Genomic DNA, 23399 nt, shown 5'->3' with positions numbered 1-23399 from the left:
CCTTAAAACACTTCTGATGTATTTTGCATTTACTTCATGCTTTTCGTGTATGTGACATTTTAGGAAATTTCCTTAATAACTGCATTTATCAGGTGATCTTTGAGGAATCGACGACATCTCATATGATCGGAGAAAGCCCAGTGTCACGGGCATGAAGTCTTAACGACAACATTCCTATTATCGAGTCCTAAAGATACCTCTAACGCAGGTTGCCTACCCTAACCCAATCGGGTTGATCACACTCTAGAACAAGTTATGAATCATTTTCGCAATGATGTAGATGAAAGTAGATAAGTTCTACTTGGTCGAATTTGTGTAAGTGCAACCCCCTTTACCAACCGGTTTAAGGCGGCACTGGATCGTAACCAGAGTTTGCATCATTCGTTTAAGCCAGAACTGTAAACAGCCCTTAAAGGCGAAAACTCCCGACATTTCTGATTTGACCCACTTCTTTGACCGGGATATTTTGACCGTAACGACCGTCGCAGGTATTTGTACGACAACCGGGACCGACGGCTTAACGTGCCCTCCGAAGCACGATGCTTGAAATCAGTTCTCAAGCTATTTATAAACAAACAGCTACGATGAAATTTTCTCACCACGATATGATATTCCTATCCTACATCCTTAAGCCACCCAAGGTGAGGCCTAGGGTCCTGTATAGGCGTTGTTTTGCGCGGGTGGACGGAGCAAGATTGCAGGAGGACGCGTCGCTGATTGACTGGGAGCCCCTGTTGGAAGCCACGACAGTTGACGACAAGTTGGCGATTTTTAATTCCAGTTTAATTAGTCTATATGATCGCCACGCTCCCATTAGGAAGATACGAGTTAAGCGGCCACCTGCGCCTTGGATGACGCGTGGAATAAGAATGGCTATGCGTCGCAGGGACCGGGCGTTCCGTAAACATAGGAGGGATCGCACTGACGAAAACTGGGCGGCATTCAAACTTGCAAGAAATAGGTGTAATCAGATGGTGCGTAACGCCAAACGCCGACACGTTCTTGAAAATATATCCTCTTCTTCTTCCGCCGATATCTGGAAATTCCTCGGAACTCTAGGTATCGGCAAAACGCAACATTCAGACCTTCCCTGTTCAATTTGCTTAGACGATCTCAATGACCACTTCGCTACAGTACCTACTATGGATCGTCTAGTAAAACAAAACACTTTAACATATATTGAAGGTCTGACGCGTCCTAACATCAGAAACCCTTTCTGCTTCGTTCCAGTTGATTTGTCGGAGGTTGGAAGGATTATCCTTTCAATAAAATCCAAAGCGGTAGGTTGTGACAACATTTCTCGCCACATGATTGTTACTGTATTAGATCACCTCCTACCTGCTTTAACCCATGTCATTAATTTTTCCCTTTTTTCCGGAACTTTCCCATCCCTTTGGCGTAGAGCCTTTGTCCGTCCGCTCCCTAAAGTCTCTACTCCCACTCTTCCGTCCCAATTCCGTCCAATATCCATACTTCCCTTCCTGTCCAAGGTGCTCGAAGCCTGCGTACACAAACAACTTTCGAGTTTCGTATACAGAAATGGACTAATTAGTCTATTACAATCTGGCTTCAGACCAGGTCACAGCACTACTTCAGCCCTCCTCAAAGTGACTGGCGATATTAGAACCGGCTTCGAGAATGCCAGAGCCACAGTCCTGGTTTTGGTTGACTTCTCGAATGCCTTCAATATGGTCAGTCACGACATCCTTTTAGGTATCCTATCCCACCTTACAGTCTCTGGCAAGTCACTGGAATGGTTCTCTTCTTATCTTCAGGAGCGTCAGCAGTCGGTCAAATGTGGTGACTCAACATCAAATTGGCGCGAATTAAAAGCTGGCGTTCCTCAAGGCGGTATACTTTCACCTCTCTTATTTTCTATCTTTATTAATCTAATCACCTCTGAACTTCAGTGTTCGTACCATCTGTATGCCGACGACTTGCAACTTTACTGTCAGGCCGGCTTTGATGACTTACCGAGCGCCATCTGTAAAATCAATGATGACTTGTCTGCTATCAGCAGCTGGTCGGCGAGGTTTGGTATTGCGGTGAACCCCAACAAATGCCAGGCGATCATCATTGGAAGCTCTAGGTCTCTGAATAAGGTTGACAATGCATCCCTACCGCCTATTGTCTTCGACGGTGCGATCGTGCCGTTCAGTAGTGATGTCAAAGATCTCGGCTTACTCATTGACAGTAATTTGAACTGGCAGGCACAAGTCACCAGTGTATGCAAAAAGGTCACCGGATCACTGCGGTCTCTATATCGCGTTAAGAACTTGCTTCCGTCTACCACCAAGTCAATGCTAGTGCAGGCCTTATTGTTCCCTATTATTGATTATGCGGATGTTTGTTATTATGACCTGAATGCAGATCTCCTCAATAAACTGGACCGACTTCTGAATAACTGCATTCGATTCGTTTTCAACCTGCGTAAATATGATCACGTTTCTGCACATCGGTTGCAATTACAGTGGCTGCCCATACGCCAGCGCAGGGAGCAAAGGGCGCTTACCACACTTTTCTCCTTCCTCGATTCACCTTCTTCGCCTAGCTATCTTTCCTCTCTCTTTCAATACACCTGCGCCAACCACAGCAAATATCTACGCTCTTCTAATAACCGTCTCCTTCAGTGTCCTACACATCACACAAAATTTCTTCATTCTTCTTTTTTTATCCAATCTATCTTGCTGTGGAACGCGCTCCCCACCGATGTCAGGTTGCTGTCGGGTCGTTTGACGTTCAAGCGGAGAGTTCGGGAGCTTCTTCTGAAGAGGTTGTCAGAGTCTTCATCGTGATCTTCACTATAAGTAGTATGTATGTATTATATGTAGATAGTATATGTAATGTTATTATGTAGGTATATTATGTTTCCATATTATTTAATATATATTGGTATATATTTGTGTAAGTATATTGTATTTCTTTTTTCCATTGAGCTTTCTTGATTTGCTTGCTCCGTGCACCTACCACTGGTTTCTCATTGCATCACCTGAAGGTTTGGCTGGTAGAAAATGCCTAAGGCATTAAGCCCACCTAATGTACAAATGTAATTCATGTGCATAAAGAATAAATAAATAAATAAATAAATGAACCTCGAAAAAAAATAAAGGACAGTTTCAAGTAGCTCGCAAAGACTGCTACTTTAGAGAACGGCTGTTGCGCATTTGAAGCTGTTAACAACTGTCGCTAGTAATAAACTAATATTAATTATGACGGCATTACTTAGTGCGAGTCCATTAGATGTTGATTACACTTAACATAATTATATAATTCAAACATTTATGGCTAATTATATCAGAGTTGAAAATAATTCATCTATGTAGGTTCCGTAGTTACTATTAGATAATGTGTAACGGTTTTTCGTATTTTGTTAAATTCCATATGTAATTTGGAAGATGTGGACACCTTGTTTAGTCAAATACGATTTTTTTTAGGGTTTCAATAGTTAAATTATAATTTCGAGTAGCGATATAAATTAGTATTTTATTGACGTAAATGGCAAGTATTTAAATTACTTGGTAAGGCAGACCGTTCTGATTATAAACGAATGCATCTGTGTATTTTGGAATGGATGATCTTTCGTTTCCTCGGTTTCCTTGTTATGAGAGAGAAGGGTCTTTGGATCCCCTAAAACATAATAATTTTAAGTATTATTCTATTCTGATTATAACTAAAAGTTCGGGGTCCATTATTATATAGCTCTGCCTGTGTCTTTCCAATCGGGCGTTCGTCCGTTCGTTCGTCTATCTGCCATAACAATTTGCCCGCCCCCTTATATATCATCCTATTTTTAAAAAATGACCTTTCTCTTCTACTTCTGCAATGATTTTCGATATCTTTCTCTTCCCATTTCCTGTTGCTAACGTCTGACCTTACCTATGCATATTATCTTGCTCGCAGTATTCTCCTGCATAGCATTCTCTATTATGAGTGGTTACATCGGCGATATTTATAAAAATAATATATTCTCATAAATACGACTATTTAACATCTATCTAAATTTTCTACCTACCTCTATTGTAATGAGCGTGTATGTCTGTCATACGAATTTTAGCAAGTTTTTAGAATTCAATATTGCTTTTGTACATTACGGAATATGTTATAGATCAAGAAATTAGCCGGTCTTCGTGTAAGTAAATTAAAATTTAAGTTAATTATTTATCACAGTGTAATGTTATAAAGCGATTATTGGATTTTTTTAAACAGTTACAATATAAGCCCGTAAATTCATTTCGGTACATTTCGCGGCCAACGGTTTTGTTTATACTAAATGAACAACGAAATAACGGAAATATTTATTTTGTTACATGCCGTTTAATATATAAAATGAAAGCACGATATATATACTAATTAATGAAATAATTACAAATATGCGGTATATGAGAGTCAGTATACAACAATCACTTAATCTCAAAGGTCTTATAACTGTAGAACTTTAAACATAGAGTAGTGTCTACTGGAGTGTGTACCACAGCTACTGTTTGGTACATGATTGATATATCAAAGGTATTCAAAGTGATTGTGTATGTATATATATATAGATATTTCTGCTGATAAAAATATTTCCACTTACAGGACCGCCTGCAAGATTCTACAACCATCCTACAACAAATGATCTATTAAAGGACAACTTACTGTAATTTATGTTGCAAACAAACGATATAATTGTTTCAAATAAGTAGATATATCGTTAAATTTTATAAAACTTGTCAATACATCATAAAAGTAAAAGCCCTGACGCCTGTCGTCTGTACCGACTCGAATTGTCACATAACTAAATCTAAATTATATACCACACAAATCACTTGATCTATAACATTATTATATAAACTTATATGTAAAAAGATTTTGTACGTTTATCCATGTTAGTCATTGATATACAAAAAGGCAACTTCAGCACTTTGATTTGAAAAGAATGAAAATCACCAATCGAAACACCATTGTGAATTGGTACCATTCCGGTCGAGCCGGTCTATTCGTGCTGAAACATGTCTATTCCATGTGATTATTCTAAAAATTTGGTTAAAAGGATAGAATGGGTACAGTTTTGGGAGGAGATACGTTATATAATCAAATATTTCCATGAAGATTAAGTTACCTCTAGAAGTTTGTCATTAATAAAAAATGCGTATCTGGTTCTAAACTGATGTCGAGTCGAGATTTTGAGATATTAAATTGATTTTTTAAAGAACAGTGCACTGATGCTCTTTTGTATATCTATCAATAATTACATCAAATATTTTAAGTATTGTATTGCTGTTGCGTTGTTTTAATAAATTATTTTCGGAACCTTATATGAAATATCTAGATATTAATCTTCAAACAGATTAACACTAACAATTTTTGTAAGTTACAAAAATAAACCCTCTCGAATCACAACTCCTATACTATGAGGTGAATTGTAGCTAGCTTTGACTAAAATGTGTTGACTCATCTATTTAACATCGAATTTAGAATTATGATATTATTTCTAATGCCACATTTCGTACAACTTCGACTGGAATGCTTTGACATTGAGTTAGTCTAGCAAAACTAGTATATTATAAAAATAAACCTTCTAAATCCATAACTGCTATTCTATGAGGTGAGGTTGCAAGCTAGCGTTGACTACTCGTCTATCAGTAACATCTGTTATAAATAATAATTATCGCAAGGCTCTACACTAACAGGCTGAACTTCAACAGCATTCTGTACGTCTAAAGCATTCAGTATTATATTGAAATGCAGACTTTCAGTCTAGAGCCTATTCTAAGACAAGATTATATAAATAGAACACAGATTATAAGGGATATTGATAATAATTTAATTTAAATGTTACATAATAATTAAGTAGGATTTCTGGTAACGTACAATTAGATCTTTTTATTATACCCCTTCATAATTTATGGACTTTGTGATATTACTCTAGGAGAAATTCATGGATATTTTGATGTTCAAATAAAAATTGTTTTGTTTAGCAAAGAAATACGAGATTTAAATTAAAAAAAAATATCTCGGTATGTGATTTCACGTTCTTAAGAAACTTCTTCTCTGTTCTATTTATTTACTTATCTAGTCTAATACCAAGTACCAGATTTAGTCAATATGATGTAAATTATGACTTATCTTTACCTTGGCTTAGGTACCTACATTGAGCTAATCTAGCAATTCTAGTTAGTAAAAAAATAAACAATGTAGAACTATAACTTGTATATTATGAGGTGAGGTTTCAAATAACGTGCTTGATGCAACTAGCTTGACTAAGGTGTTTACTTTTGTCAGTAACTTCGAATATTGATTTAAATTTCAAGTACTATATCCACTTCGAAAATACGGTCACATAAAACTTCATCCACTCTTGAGCGGATGGCCAACTCAACACCACGGTCTTGAAAAAATATATACTCCTATAACTATGAGGTGAGTTGCAAGCAACGTCTAAAAGTAACATCGAAACTAAATTGTAGGATTTTCATAATGCCTAACTGATGGCTAGAGTGTGGACAAGGTTGATAACATGATAGGTTGGTGAAAACTTTCTAAGCAGGGGGCTTATAGTATTTTAAGATCCCGTACTGTGGAACAAACTTCTATGATCGAACGGGTTTACCAAGATTGTGAAAGACCAGACATAAGGCTGCAATCTTTAACTGAGATGAGTAATCTGGCAAACTCAATAGACGAAGTTCTACTGATGCGTGCGTATACCGATTCAAGGATGCAATTGAGCGAAACCTGTGAAAAAGTCGCAAAGAATCTATTAATGCCAGTTGATAATGTTGAAGATTGTATGGCACTATGATTCCGTTGATAACAATAATCAGGGGGAGAGAGAACAGAGCTCTAGAGCTTTACAGATAATTATGGCAACCCTTTGTCCGTGTATCTCGAGAATTACTAGTTGACATCAGCCTGTACGTAATTAGGTTGGCTCTTACACAATTTGAAAACATCAAGATATCATGTGGTCAAGGTGTTAGGTGATAATTGTAAAAGTTATTAATTAATTGTCTTAACTGCAAGCAAATATGAACACGGTTACCACGAGAGGTGGTTTTGATGTCAAAATGTCAATTTAGTTTCAATGCTATTTTATACGTGTATATCCTTACAATTATCTTAAGCCATATTTTTTACGTTTTGTCGGATTTTGATTAGTATTTTTTGTTGTTTGTACTATTTTTATACTTTTTTTTACTTTTTAGGTTTTTGTATTTTTTTTTACTTTATAGGTTTTTGTATTTTTTTTACTTTTAGGTTTTTTTATTTTTTTTTACTTTTTAAGTTTTTGTATTTTTTTTTACTTTTTATGTTTTTTTTTACATTTTTAATCTATTTAGTTGAACTTATTTACTATGGATAAATGTTGTGTATTAACACTTTAAAACCCCTTTAAAACGACATGTAACCTTAACCATTTAACCAACCGCTACCACGCTGCGTGTTAAATGTAGCACAAATTTAAGCAGCGTTGCATTGAACAATTTTGCTTAAAATAATGGCAGTGCAAACGCTTTCAAACTCCTCCCATACTCACGCCTATTGCAAGGCAGCAAATACATATTCAAATACGTTTAGGTGATTTTTTTCTATAATTAATAAATTAATTCTAGCTTTCAAAACGTCATGCAACCCTTAATCATTCAGCCATCTGCTACCGTATTTTAGTTGTATTGATTGCAACACGTCACCCTCATATTTAGCATTACTTTAAGCACCAGTGGATGCAGGTGGCGACTTGTCGTTCTACGTGGAGGACCAAGGAGGAGGCCTTTGTTCAGCAGTGGACGTCTCTCGGCTGATGATGATGATGATGAAGCACCATTATGTATGGTGCTTAAAATAATGATAGCGCATACATTTTCAAACTCATTCCATATCCGAAATCCGTTCAGTTGCACGACACTTGCCTTAGTATCTACAAATATGCAGTATACGTGTTTGTGATAATATATTTCTTTAAAACTCACAAAACGTCATGCAACCTTAATCATTAAGCCATCTACTACCATGCTGCAATCATAATAACTGCAACACGCCATTGTCATATTTAACATAATTTTAAGCAGCATTGCATTGAACAATTTTGCTTAAAATAATGGTAGTGCAATTACTTTCAAACTCATACCAGAACCGAAATCCGTTACGTTGCACGACACTTAATATCAACAAACACGTATACTACTCTGAGGTGGATGTTGAGGTATAACGTGTCGAGGTAGCCTAATTACTGCACTAATTTAACCTAAATATGAATATCCGCAACAAATATGGAATTTTCATTGACAGCCGTTTGTTGTTTGCTGTATTTGGCAAAACACACGCCCCAGACGGATGCATGGGACTATTCAAACGTGGTGCTAGGTATACCTTCTGGATATCATACGATGTTACTTTATATTAATGGAAGTCCAACTATTCAAGTATTCAATATATAACATTAAGTGTTAAGTTATCATGAGTGGTGATATTTTTCTATGATGAGATCATTGTAATTTACTTATTAGATGAGTATGACAAACTACTAATATAATTTACTTTGTACCTTAAGAAGTCATAAACAGTTTTCTGGAGGTATCATGAATGCGCGTACTTATTTTGTTTTTGGGTTTTTTTATTACTAGCTAAAATAAACATTCACGCTCATTACTTATAGAAAACAACAATTACACCAATTTAACTAACCTAAGTTGTTTTTTTTTTATTTTATTTTTTTATTGAATATCATATTATAAACTGCTATAAACTAATAAGATTTAACGTAAATAAACATTTAGTTTTTTTTTTTATTTTTATAGTTTTTGCAACCGAAATCGAACAACACTGAAACAACTTTTTTTTTGTTTTTTGCACGTTGAACATTTATGACTGTTTTCTCACGATTCTACTTTTCTTACATTACGTTTTAAGGTGAAATACCTATATATAACCTATATATATCTATATATATCCAATTGCCATATTAAACCATACATATACATAACCATATTTACCTAGGCGATGTTATAATAAACACTGGTCTGTAATTTTAACCTGAATTTGAATAAATGATTCATTTACTAATAAAAAGTTGTAGCGAAATGATGAATGGTTTTGAATAAGTTTGCTATCGAAGGAAACAGAAAATGTCTCATCACGATAAAACAACCACCTTTCTTAGCTCTTAACTTGTGATTATAAAAAATAAATAAAATTATTGTTAGTCGCCCAAAACGTGGCGAGGTAGGCACTTGTGAATAGCTGTAACAATCGTAATATATACCTCTTTTTTAGCTGACCATACTTTTTAGAAATACAGACATTTTTTGTTTTAGATAGGTTGGTAAAGCCATTACGAACCAATCATTTATATTTCAGATTTTTTAATAATGGCATCTCGCAGGCGGTGGCTCTATTGGAAGACACGTGTTTTCTTAACCGTACGAGAATTTATAATAATGAGCTAAGAAGGGTCCAGTTCAACGTGCGATTTTTTTAATTTTTTTTTTGTTTTTTTAATTTTTTTAGTCACACTCAATATACTTCTATTTTAACTATACTTCTATATTAAAGATTTAATTTTATAACATTTTTTATAATTTATTTATAAAACTTTTAACATACTATATAAATTATTTGAATCTTGTAACAAATTGTGGTGTTTTGTTACCAATCCTAACCCTATCACGCAGAATATCGAATTTATTTCTAATTTGGAATAATAATGGTAAAATTTAATCTTATCGGAGCTGTATTTTTTCATACTCATTAAATAAAAATATCAAAAGATGTGTCGTCCATAAATTAATGAGATACCTACGCTGTATGTTTCTTTTTACCATTGTCTTTTACGTATTCTTAAGCAAGTAGGTCGTAGATAGTTCAATATTATAGATAGTTTAATATAAAGTCAATTTTGCAATAAAAATGTTACTTTTAGTAAACAGAAATCACTTTTAACGACACTACATTTCGATTACATATCTGATAATAATCTATTATTAATTTTGCTATGTTAGCATGTTATTTTTTTAAATGTAATATTACTTATTACGTAAATAACGTGACAGGGTCATACATTCTAAACAATTTCTAAGATGTTGCCTTTTTAAACAAACTTCGAAAACTAGATCTATGCCTTAGTCGACATTTAGATTCACAAATATCACAAGTTAACAGGGAGAATAACTAACCTGTGATGTCTTCGGTGTTTCATGCTTCTGATGTCTAAGCTCCGATGTTTTGAAGCAGTCAGCGGCGAGATGGCTTCGTCTCGTAGGTCTAACTGTGGTAGTAGTGATAAACTAGACACACTTAACCTAGCACACACAAACACATCACAGCAACACGTAGGTGTATGCGCCGTAGCATGTCGTTGTTCTTCGTCCTATGTAGGTTATATAGCTGTAGTCGTACATTTTGAAGTTCTTGTGATTGATGTTATTTACTTGCTTTGTTTTCATCTCCATCATTCTTTCCTTACTCTTTTACCCTTAGTCGCCTTTTACGACATCCTTGGGTTGCGAGGAGTGGACCAATTCTACAAACCGGGTCCCACACGGTAAAATAACGATTTAGCTAGTAACAATATTCAACAAAAATAATTAATATATAGTTTATTCGCCGATATATTGCCCACGATAGAGAATGATTGTAAGCCATTTTGATCGCTACTCGTACATTATTGTAGCCTCTTGTGTTTTATCAGTTTCCATTTAAAAGTTTCTCAATATTTCTCAATTACTTCGCCCCATATTGATGTGATGATTTCTTTCGATGATATCCTTAGCCTTCTTATCCTCAGCCAGATGAATTGCAGACTGGTCAAGATTTGTTCACAGAGAATTAAGAACTGTTAGGTAATAGATGAGAGGATGGTAATCTTTTATATACATAGACCATGAGGACATTGTTGTAGAGTGGCTTTATTGTTTGATACTCAGATATTCTTTTAACTCAATTTTGAAGGTTCCATGGTATGGTCGGGTCGATACCTGTAACAAACAATGAAGAGTATGGTTACACTTAACATACCTACATACATAACCTTACCTTTGAACCAGTGCGGTATGCTTTAAGTGTTTGACTTTTGAGTCCCATGTAAAACTGGGAATAAGTCTGTTGCTATTGCCACATTCTTTTAGTTTATTAAACCGAAAAAAACAAAAGGGATACTTTTCACAAAACGGGAATTGACACCCCTTGCTCGATAGTTGGACTTGTGATCACTCGAATATCAAGGCGAACTTGCTTGAAACCCGGCTTGGGTGTGGATGTAAGTGCCATTGCGGGTGCGAGTGTGGGTGTGGATGTCGCTGTGGGTACAGGTATCCCTGGGTTCCCCTCCCAAATTCCCCCGTAGGAGACCCAAATTCTGCCAGAAGTCATTATTCTACGCGGACGGGGTTGCGGGGAAAAGCTAGTAGTTAAATAAAAAGTACTTACGTCCCGGGGATGTTTGGATTTTTGATGAGTCGCCAGGTGGTTCGAAAAGCGAGTGCAGTAGAGTTAGCAGAAGTTGGAATTACCTGTAAAAAATAAAATGTTATTTCCCAACAAATATAAAAACTAATAATTATATTATTATGTAGATTTGTATATGAATATTTAGATTTGTCAACGGAATTGTCAAACTCGTACTAATTTAATAGTTGAAATTACCGTGCTAAATGCCACGTTGGCCGAGTGGTACTGGGTCTCGGGTTCGATTCCCGGATCGGGCAAAGTATGCTGGGCTTTTTTCTGTTTATCGAAAATTTCTCAGTAGTAGCACGGAATCTGAAAATGTGCCCGGTAAATGGCAATAGGCTCAACACCAACATAAATTGTGAAATTAGGTGTACATTATACAGTGGCATTACGTGCCATAATGTGCAACTCTGCCTATCCCTTCAGGGATAAAAGGCATGACGATTAAAGTTACTGTCAATAGAAATAATGATTAAAAATAAATTGAATATCCATCTGGTAGATTAATAGAAAAGTTAAGGATATTTCATATACCACTAAATCAATAACTTAAAGAGCTATACTTACTATAGACATATAGAAAATAAGAGATTGAGCTGGAGAATAACTTCATTCGACTGAAGAGGAAACTCCTCTTCAGTCGAACTCAGTTTAGACTGAAGAGCGTTCCAAATGCGGGTCATCGGTTACCTGGAAAGAAGAAAACAATATTTTATTATGTTAGTCTGTGTACAAGCAGCACAAAACAATATTTATCGAAAGTGCTTAAAAACACAACCCTTGTAGGAGAAATCGTATTAGACAAAAATTTAACCAAGCTGCGATAGGTATCATAGATATGTATGGCTTTTTTTTTGAGGGGGGATAATCATCCAATGACTTCTCCCGCCTTGGGCGAGGCGAGAGGGAGTGTCAGACTCTTACTGCTCTTACCACCCCGTTCCTACTCTTACTTTTCGAACTAGAGCCCCGGTAAACCCGCTAGGTAGTCCGCAGCTCTGGATCAGTCCAGTAGGGCTGATGCCTGATCCAGAGCTGGTCTGGTGGTGGTCTGATGGCTCTTTGAGTCATCAACACGGGTCTGGATCTGGTCGGGCGGTGAGCAACCCCTACTCGCCGTCCGCAGACCCGCACTTACGGTGGCCGGAGATCGTCGCGCGATCCCCGACGCTCGGAGTGTCTCTCGTGACGGCTGTGGCGTGAGGTTCGTTCCCTCACGCGCCCCGCCTCCTCCTTAGCTAGCATGACTGCTTCGCAGAAGGAGGAGACGGCATCCCAGTCCCCCTCGCTCCGCACCATGGCTTGTACTAATGCCGGACGCAAAAGGGCGCCGTCGCCGACCACATCCCTGAGGACACGGCGGTGCTCAGCCCACGCAGGGCAGACCGCAAGCGTATGTTCCACTGTGTCCTCCGGGCGGTCTTCGAAGTGATAGATATGTATGGCTGGCTGAACTATCAATTATCACGAAGTACCGATTATAAGCCTTTGTCAGAATTTTATGAAGTATAAGATTAATTTCAATTTGTGGTTACTTGAAACCGTACTGCTGCCGTTCACTAGAAGCTTGCGTATCAATTAGTATTGTGCGTAATTACAAACTATGTAAAAACCCGATACTTCTTGTTAATATAGTGAAACTTGGTTAAGTGGGACCTGGATAAGTGAGAAACCTTCACAACTGGAACTCATACTGAGGTCCCAAAACATTGGCTCTGAATTACCTCTATTAGTGGGAAAAACAATCCTCTTTATCTGGGATTCGTTCTTTCGATTTATCGTCATAGTTACCTCTACAACTGAGACAACAAGTGAATATTAAGTACATAAACCTCAGTAACTAAGATAAATCGTTTTATTTGCCGACTTACTTATTCTTATTCAATTACAATGTGCACATATCACATAGTCTTATTTAAGAATCACACCTCTTTATCTGAAATAACCTGTATTTTCACCTCTATTAATGGAACCCTCCGTAAATGAGACAAATATTTATTTATACCTGGTTATCTGGGACACTGGGTTATTGGAATACCTCTATAAGTGATACGAATTTAAAGACCCCTTGATGTCTCACTTAACAAGGTTTCACTGTAATAATATTATTTTGGAAACATTTCAACATCAACATTTGCCTACAAAAATAAAGTCTACTTACTATATTTATCAATTATATTAAAATCTCATTAATATGCCACTTCTATTCGAATTTTAAAAACATTCAGAAAATTAAGCACACTGAAATCAAACAATAACCAAATATATAGAGTGCACGTATCAACGAATTTACAGATCGCTTTTGACGCCTGAATGAGGGGAGAGGGCGACTGGATGCGGTCATATAACAACGAACCAATCGATAACGCATGCGCGCTGCAACTTTCAGGTGAGCGGCGCAATGCGCAGCGCGGAAACTTACAGAATGGCAAATCAATAATTATCGGGGATGGTACACATGTAACATGACGCCTGCTATATCCCCAGCGCATACAGAGAAGTGCGAGAATTATATGAAGTGTGCACTAAAGAAGCTGCTCTAAAGACAATTCACATAACAATGTAGTGAAAATATTAATTGCAATATTTTATTGATTACACTGCAGGTCTAGTTAGTTGGTAAATTAGAGACGAAGTCATACATTAAGGTTCAAAATAAGTGTAGCACTCACACTGATATCACTTGGAAGTATTTTTATAAGAAACACTTGAATTAACGAAATACAACTGAGCCACTAGCAAGTACTAGATAAATTAATTAACAAAACGCGATACAACGACAGAACCCATCACATACTCGAACCCCGCGCGAGCGGCTGTGGGGGGGGGGCGAGGCCGGCTAGGCCAAGGGGCGCAGGGCGAGGGCGTCTGAGAAAGACGCGCGGGGCGAGGTTCTGTTCAACTGGGGCGATCGATAAGGGCATGCGCCATTGCACTTTTAAGTTGAGCAAGCCCGGATATTAGGGCGGATCCTATAATTACAGCAATATAATATCAAGCCTGTTATTATTGTTGGGAAATATTATAAAGAGATAAGAGTTTAACAATGCGTTTAGTAACCGGTAAAGCTTACAGAGAACTGACAGAGGATATACTCTACATTATGATTTTAGTTTAGTATTTAATTTATCTATTTACTGGATTATTTGACTGGCTCGTTGGTGAAGTGGTGACTGCCGGACAAGTGGTCTCGGGTTCGATTGCCGGGTCGGGTAAAGTATTATTGAGCTTTTTTCGATATTACGTAAAAAAATCAGTAGCAGCACGAAGCCTGGAATTGTGCCCAGTACATGGCAATAAGCTCACCCTCTATTACATGGGACTTTTAACCAGAAATGGTGAAATGTGGGTGTACATTATATAGCGGCATTATGCACCGTAATGTGCACCTCTGCCTACCTTCGGAGATAAAAGGCGTGACGTTGCACTGATTATTACATTTTTAAATATTTTTATAAAAAAAATCATTTGAAAAATATAATAAGCAGTAGCCCACCAGCAACGGGAGAAATATAAGTTAACGGTGGTCAGGGATACTCCAGAGAGATGAATTTCAGGACTATATTATTTTCCTATGGTGGGAAGAGGTGCACTGTAATTTTATTATAATGTCTATGCTCCTAGTCATAAAATTTGGAACCATCTCAACTTCTCAAGTAAGTTGTTCTGGAACTGTAACGTTATAAATGATTTATACGCTGTTATAATATGTAAGATTTATTTTAGATACTTACATTGATGTATCAGGAAAGTGTAACATTGATTGCACCAACACAAGATTTATGAAACAGCACTTTTATGAGGCAGCACTAATCAATAAATAAAACGCGACGTGAACGACACAACCGATCGCTTACTCGAACCCCTGGCGACTAGCGGCCGACTGCAGCGCGGCGCAAGGGGCTGGGAGGGGGTGCAGGGTGCGGCCCGCTAGGACGCGGGCGCGGGGTGAGGCCAGCTAGGGCGGGGTGGCATGGCGAGGCCGGCTGAGACGGGTGTGCGGGGTGCGGTTCTCTTTAACCGGGGCGATCGATAAGGGCATGCGCTGTTGCACTATTGGGTTACGTGAATCCGGATATTAGGGCGGTTCCTAACGTTATATCCATATAACATCAAGACTGTTTATTATAATTTTTATTTATGTATTTACTTGATAATTACATGTTTTTACAACCAAGGCGGGACAAGAAAATGATTGTCCCCCTTCAAAAAAAAAAACAAAAGGATAATTGAATTGTCATACAAGGCTATGTACTTGCATGGCTCCGTTAGCTAAGTGAAAACAAATTAGCCAAGGAGAGCAGAGTAAGTCCTTTAGCCACTGCGACAACATTGAGACGTGCAATGCATCCCCATTTCTATGTTAAAGAAATACGTTCGGAGACTGCACGCTTTACTGTTGTGAAGGGTATTGGCATTTAGAAACCTCGCCTCCTACTTGTTAATAACTGATAAAAGTGTTTTATTATATTAAGGACTTTCTTAAGGCCGCAAAATAAAACGCTCCCGTAAATTTAATTTAGTAGATAGTAAAATTGTGATAATGAATAAGTATTTTCATAACAAAAATAATTATAGTCTGTAATATTATAGGCATTAAACTATTTGGTGTTAGATTTATCATGAAAAAGAAATTATGTCCAGCGGACGGACGTGGATAACAAATATGTATAAATAGGAAAAATAAAAAAGGCTCCCATAACGATTGCTTCATGACAGCAACATCGATGCCTAACGCTTACGAAAAACCTAAGTGCTTATATTATAGTCCATTGAAATGTTACAATTTGAGGGCCGAATTATGCATTTTTTAGAGGACGCAATTTTATTTTTTGATCATGTAGGGGGGTCAATAGAAGCTTAACTTGAAGTTTGTGGGGTCGCCACCCTTGTCCCTCGGCCGCCATCTTGGAAAAACGGATGGAAACACTTTTTTTGCTATATCTCGGAAACTATGCATCGTAATAAAATTTTTAAAATCATAATTTGTAGAAAATTATTTTGCCTACAAATATGTTTAATAACTTTTTGCCCTAAATTAACAATTAAAGAAGTTATAAGTAAAAAAGTGAAATTTTGTTTATAAAATTTTCTCTTTTGCTCTATAACTTTTTTTTTACATTGTATAAATAAATGGCTTCAGACCAATCTTGTAGAATATTTTTCGAGAAAAATTTTTCCCTACAACTGTTTTCAATTTCATTCATTAGAAACTCAGTTACAGCGCTCCGAAGTTAACCGGGTTCGTCAAATTAGTCCAGTCAAATAAGCTTAAATTAGGTAAGAATCTCGGAATGCGAGATAACCAGCTGTAATTTTGTAAATACTTGTATATTGACACCCAAAAACTTGTCTCAAAACCATGGCATATATGGTAGGGTGTAAGCAACTCTTAAAATTCAGGGTCAAAGGTCCCAAAAATCGTTCTTTTGCGGTTTTTTGGAAATAACTCATTTCCTATGGGTTTTTGGTATTTGTATTGATTATCAATATTGTAGAATACAAAATTCTCTACAACTTTTGTGTAATTTTTTTTTTACATGGTGAACCGTCGTCGAGTTAGAGGACGGAGAACGCACGGTCAATTTTCCACTTTGGAAGCGTCTATCTTTCAAACAATTGAATTTGACGAAAAATTGGTTTTAGAAACCATAACGTCTTTTTTAATGTCCTATCCATAACCAACCATCACGGATAGGTTAGCTGAAAAAAAAAATGTCTGATGTGATGCAGTGACCGTGCGTTCTCCGCCCTCTAACTCGACAACGGTTCACCAGGTAAAAAAAAAATTTAGACAAAAGTTGTAGAGAATTTTGTATTCTACAATATTGATAATCAATACAAATACCAAAAACCCATAGGAAATGAGATATTTCCAAAAAACCGCAAAAGAACGATTTTTGGGACCTTTGACCCTGAATTTTAAGAGTTGCTTACACCCTACCATATATACCATGGTTTTGAGACAAGTTTTAGGGTGTCAATATACAGGGTGTCCCTGAAGTCGACGTCCAACAGGCACCAGATGATCGGCAAGGATCCAAATGTTATCAGAAAAATATAAAAAAAATTCTAAGTCCTACAGTTTTTAAATTACAGTGACTTATGTGTTATCCACGAAAAAGTACACCCTGTGCCAGTCTTTTGACCCTTGTTGCTACAAATCTTTATTTTTTCGTCTGCATTCTTCCTTACATTATCCTGAATAGTACTCCAGTAATATGAAATCATAAATTCTTAGCCAACTACTTTAGATTGGAAAACATTGTTAGTTTTAGAGGAACCAAATACTCTGAATAAAATTTTCACCTTACTTTAAGTGACTGTACTGAATAAATTATGTATGGCGCTAGTAGTGGCAAATTTCACCAAAGTTGGCGCATTTAATAAGGATTATAAAAAGGTATAGCACTTTGCACATTATTTCTTAAATTCGTCACAAAAAAAGATTTTTCAACGAAACTCCGTTTCGATGAATTTATTTGAACTTACTAAAAATTCTTCTAGTGTACTCAAATCATACGTTATAACTTCGTATGCACTAGACAGCACTTTGCACGCTATTTGTTATCATCATGTTGAAAATCAGCGAGGATCTCTTGTCAAACAACATTGTCTGTTTACCCGTGATTTCGCTTGCAGCATTCGTCGGCAATATTATCGCTAGACGAACTGGTGTTGTGCATCTCGAGCCATCGTACTCGGGCTTCGGCACTTTAGCTGAGCACTGGCTTTTTTGCGCCGTGTTGATTTTTTTTGCTTTACCTGCAATTCCTTGTAACGGTGCAAATAACTCTTTCTCGACAAACTAAAGAATATTTGATGCTTCATCCCGCATTTGATCACAAGGCATGAATACGTAACTTAATTGGAGGATTCACCCATTTCTTTTTTTTTATGGGGAAATGACGAGTAATTGTACGTAAGGGCTCATGTACACCATACCACTACCGCGTCGATATGCTGTGTACATGAATCTGCGCGCCCGTTCCTTTTGATTTTACTACACATTTGATAATGTGTTTGATGCACTATGAACATCATATTGCAATCATTCAATATTATTTAGTGAAACATGATACACAACATCAGTTCGTCTAGTAAGTCTAGTAATATTGCCGACGAAAGCTGCAAGCGAAATCATGAGTAGACAGACAATGTTGTTTGACAAGAGATCCTCGCTGATTTTCAACATGATGATAACAAATCGCGTGCAATGTGTTGTCTAGTGCATACGAGGTTGTAACGTATGATTTGAGTACACTAGAAGAAGTATTAGTAAGTTCAAATAAATTCATCGAAACGGAGTTTCGTTGAAAAATCTTTTTTTGTTTCGAATTTAAGAAATATTGTGCAAAGTGCTATACCATTTTATAATCCTTATTAAATGCGCCAACTTTGGTGAAATTTGCCACTACTAGCGCCATACATAATTTATTCAGTACAGTCACTTAAAGTTAGGTGAAAATTTTATTCAGAGTATTTGGTTCCTCTAAAACTAACAATGTTTTCCAATCTAAAGCAGTTGGCTAAGAATTTATGATTCCATATTACTGGACCACTATTCAGCATAATGTAAGGAATACTGCAGACGAAAAAATAAAGATTTGTAGTAACAAGAGTCAAAAGACTGGCACAGGGTGTACTTTTTCGTGGATAACACATAAGTCACTGTAATTTAAAAACTGTAGGACTTAGAATTTTTTTTATATTTTTCTGATAACAGTTGGAACCTTGCTGATCATCTAGTGCCCGTTGGACGTCGATTTCAGGGACACCCTGTATATATATACAAGTATTTACAAAATTACAGCTGGTCATCTCGCATTCCGAGATTCTTACCTAATTTAAGCTTATTTGACTGGACTAATTTGACGAACCCGGTTAACTTCGGAGCGCTGTAACTGAGTTTCTAATGAATGAAATTGAAAACAGTTGTAGGGAAAAATTTTTCTCGAAAAATATTCTACAAGATTGGTCTGAAGCCATTTATTTATAAAATGTAAAAAAAAAGTTATAGAGCAAAAGAGAAAATTTTATTAAAAAAAATTCACTGTTTTACTTATAACTTCTTTAATTGTTAATTTAGGGCAAAAAGTTATTAAACATATTTGTAGGCAAAATAATTTTCTACAAATTATGATTTTAAAAATTTTATTACGATGCATAGTTTCCGAGATATAGCAAAAAAAGTGTTTCCATCCGTTTTTCCAAGATGGCGGCCGAGGGACAAGGGTGGCGACCCCACAAACTTCAAGTTAAGCTTCTATTGACCCCCCCTACATGACCAAAAAATAAAATTGCGTCCTCTAAAAAATGTAAAGCTCATGTAACATTTCAATGGACTAATAGGTTTCGGTTGAAAAAAGGGGTCACGATGTAAATAATATAAAACAATATACAGTTCCTCAATCTAAAAGCTGCTTAAAGGAAAAAATACGAAGAGGAATAGATTGGCGGGGTATATTTTGTTGTTCTGAAGGACGATTACTCAAAGTTTAGAACAATATGTATACTTTGTCAAACGCAAAGATGAAGTGAAGAAATGTACTGAAAACTTTTTAAACAAGGCTGAGAATCTATCAAAAAAATAAGTGCTTTACTTTAGAAGTGATAATGGATTAGATTTCATGAATAACTATGTCCAAGATCTGTTTGAGAAACGTGGTATAATACATCAATCCACAGTGCCATACCCACCTGAATAAAACGGTAAGGCAAAGCGACAGAAACAGAACCCTAATAGAAGCAGCACGAATAATTGTGTGCGCGGCAGGTCTGCAAAAGAAGCTGTGGGCGTAAGCTGTTAATTCTGCATCTTTTGTAATAAACAGTGTTCTGTTTATTACAAAAGCTGCAGTATTAACAGCAACATTCTTACTTGTTAGTAAGAATGGGAAGACACCATATGAAACTTTACTTATATTTCAATAGATTAAATCCAATAAAATCTAAATAATTGTTTAATGTCAAAACGTAATGTTAAATTCCAATTGTAGCTGTTAAAATAACATTCAGAGTACGGAATCTAAAGCCAAACTCAATCTATTTAGTTCATTCAATATCCACTCATCATAAATGCAACGTCTGCCCGTAAGTTTATTCACTCGGGCTTTGATGATACCTAGGTTATACCCATCAGGAAACACAGACTCCGGGGAAGAATTCCACTCCGTAGTAGTTCGCACAAGGAAGCTTGAAGCGAAGCACTTCGTGCGAGTGGGTGGGATATCTACCATGAAGCGGTGAAGCGAAGCACTTCGTGCGAGTGGGTGGGATATCTACCATGAAGCGGTGACGCCTTTGACTCTATATAAAAGCCAAAGTTAAGGGTAGGCGATTGGGCTCGCTGTAATCGCAGCGGTAAGTCCCCTCTTTGAGGAGTGGCTTGAGAGGCGCCACGGCGTCCTCACCTACCGCCTAACGCAGGTGCTTACCAGACATGGGAGTTTTGGTAGGTTCCTGTTCCTTATTGGGCGGGAGGAAACGCCCGGGTGTCATCACTGTGAGGACCGCCCGGAGGACACGGTAGAACATACGGTGGCGGTGTGCCCTGCGTAGGCTGAGCACCGCCAAGTCCTCAGGGATGTGGTCGGCGACGGCGACCTCTCGCGCCCGGCACTGGTTCAGGCCATGGTGCGGAGCGAGAGGGACTGGGATGCCGTCTCCTCCTTCTGCGAAGCAGTCATGCTAGCTAAGGAGGAGGCGGGGCGCGTGAGAGAACAAACCTCCTCACGCCCCAGCCGTCGCGAAAGACACTCCGGGCGTAGGGGATCCCGAGACGATCTCCGGCCACCGTAAGTGCGGGCCTGCGGACGGCGAGCAAGGGTAGCTCACCGCCCGAACAGAACCAGACCCGTGCGTGCGGCGCGTCGCGTTCCGCGCGCGCCTCAAAGAGCCATCAGACCACCACAGATGGGGCCCAACAGGGCTGATGCCTGATCCGGAGCTGCGGACTACCTAGCGGGTTTACCGGGGCTCCGGCTCGAAAAGCAGGAGAAGGAACGGGGTGGTTTTTAGTCAGTAAGAGTCTGACACTCCCTCTCGCCTCGCCCAAGGCGAGAAAAGTCATTGGATGATTTTCCCCCCTCAAAAAAAAAAAAAAAAAAAAAAGTGTAGGCGATAAAGTTACGCTCAGAAGCTCAAGATGATACGTTATTGGAACGGATAAATTTCGAAAAGTAGGAGCCACGCCTGGGTTCCTACTTTTCGAAATTTATCATCACCGCAGTCGGAGGCCGCCTTCAAGGACGAGTTCAACCGTTCCAACCATGGATTCTCTTACGGCGCATTCCAATAAACTACGGATCGGTAGATGAGCCTACGAGCCGTAGAATTTTGACACATTTTGTATGGAGCTTATGTCAAAATTCTACGGCTCGTAAGCAAATTTACCGATCGGTAGTTTATTGGAATGCGCCGTTAGAGACTGGATCTGTGTTCCGCTAGTTCGCGCATCAAACACATACCTTTCGATAACTGTGCTGTCATCTACATACCCAAGGATACCGGACTTAAGCAGGTCATTGGTGTGCAGCAGCAAGAATAGGATGCTAAAAAGCATCCCATCCCAATCTGCTGACTTGTCCGCCACATCCGTCGAAATCCTCTAGAACTAACTCCGGCGGGGAGTGTGTGGATACAGATTTCACCAGACAGTGGTCAGAGCTACCTAGGGGTGATGAAACTGACACTGAGTAGTTGTCTGGATCAGTTGACAGCAGAAAGTCTAAGCAGTTGGCAGTTAATGCCGACATCGAGCACTCTTGTGGCCTCGTGGACCAGCTGGATCAGGCCAAGCGCTAGTGCAAGCTTACGCATCTCCGTTCCAGCATGGTCAGTGCATTGGTATGGGAATAGCCACTCCTGATGACACCCGGGCGTTTCTTCAAGCCCTATCAGAAACAGTTTTCTCCGAAAACTCCCATGTCCAGGACATAATATACTTAAAGTGGTGGGTAATTAACTAAATACTTACTTCGATATGTCAGGAAACTATTATATTAAGACGCACACGGATTAATGAAACACAAGCTGTGAAACTGGCAGCACTAACTGAATAAACAAAACGCGATGTAAACGACAGAACCGATCGCTGACCGGAACCCCTGACGACTAGCGAGAGCGGCTGCAACGCGGGGCGAAGCCGGCTAAGCCAGGGGGCACGGGGCGAGGCCGGAGGCGATGGGGCGAGGCCGGGGGCTGCGGGGCGAGGTCGGGGGCTGCGGGGCGAGGTCGGGGGCTGCGGGGCGAGGTCGGGGAGCACAGGACAAGCTCGGCTGGGAAAGAGGTGCAGGGCGCGGTTCCGTTTAACCGGGGCGATCGATAAAGGTATGCGCCATTGCACTTTCGGGTTGCGCAAGCCTGGATATTAGGGCGGATCCTAACCTTATACCAATGTTGGTTTTTATAATAGTTCTTTTCTATCATTATTTTATTCTCTGAAGCTCATCAGGCACAATTCACGGTATTAAGGATAATACACGAATACGTCGAATTTCAAATTGTTATGGTATGCCAGTATCAACTCGTGTGCCGACCTATGGGTCGGCACACGAGTTGATGGTGAGCTATCGGTGGTACCGATAGCTAGCATCAGTGATTTGTTGTGTAAGTTTTGGTACGTTTGGAGTTTGTAAAATTGACACCCCGCATATAAAACATTATCTATTTCTATGATTTACATACTTATAACAGGTGTTTAGTGCTTCGTGTGCCAAATTTAAATGTTCGACCATTTGAGAATAAATCATTTGCTAGCCTTTCAAACCGCTTAACACTTTATATTGTTTTACTAAATAAACCTTTTTTATATAAAAGGGAACAGCCTTTAATTTTCTTTACCGCTTCCATTTATTTAATTCAGGTAATATTCCTAAAAGTTCTCAAAGTTATTAATAGATTTTATGGCACGTGGCACAACATTGACGAGAGGATAGACTGGAAAATTTATGAGGCATTTGGAAGATCTC

General features: G+C 38.2%; 1 long non-coding RNA gene across 3 annotated transcripts in view; it reads right to left on the bottom strand.

Moving 5' to 3' along the window:
- The window catches only part of LOC118281202 (uncharacterized), a 29005-nt gene extending 6457 nt beyond the window's left edge, over positions 1-22548 (bottom strand). Inside the window, exons 1-4 of one of the 3 annotated variants that reach the window (XR_007707623.1) lie at positions 22406-22548; positions 11995-12117; positions 11404-11486; positions 3093-10952 (exon numbers count right to left, since the gene is read on the bottom strand). This is a non-coding gene — a long non-coding RNA (uncharacterized LOC118281202). Of the gene's footprint in view, positions 1-3092; positions 10953-11403; positions 11487-11994; positions 12118-13588; positions 13611-15161; positions 15322-22405 lie in introns of those variants that run through there. The other 2 variants (XR_007707622.1, XR_007707624.1) reach the window with 2 other exon arrangements.
- Positions 22549-23399: the final 851 nt, after the last annotated feature.

The sequence above is a fragment of the Spodoptera frugiperda genome, unplaced genomic scaffold, assembly GCF_023101765.2.
Source record: "Spodoptera frugiperda isolate SF20-4 unplaced genomic scaffold, AGI-APGP_CSIRO_Sfru_2.0 tig00001987_1, whole genome shotgun sequence".
Classification (NCBI taxonomy): domain Eukaryota; kingdom Metazoa; phylum Arthropoda; class Insecta; order Lepidoptera; family Noctuidae; genus Spodoptera; species Spodoptera frugiperda.
The sequence above is the reverse complement of the archived record's forward strand: the minus strand, read 5'-3'. Positions and strand labels throughout refer to the sequence as shown.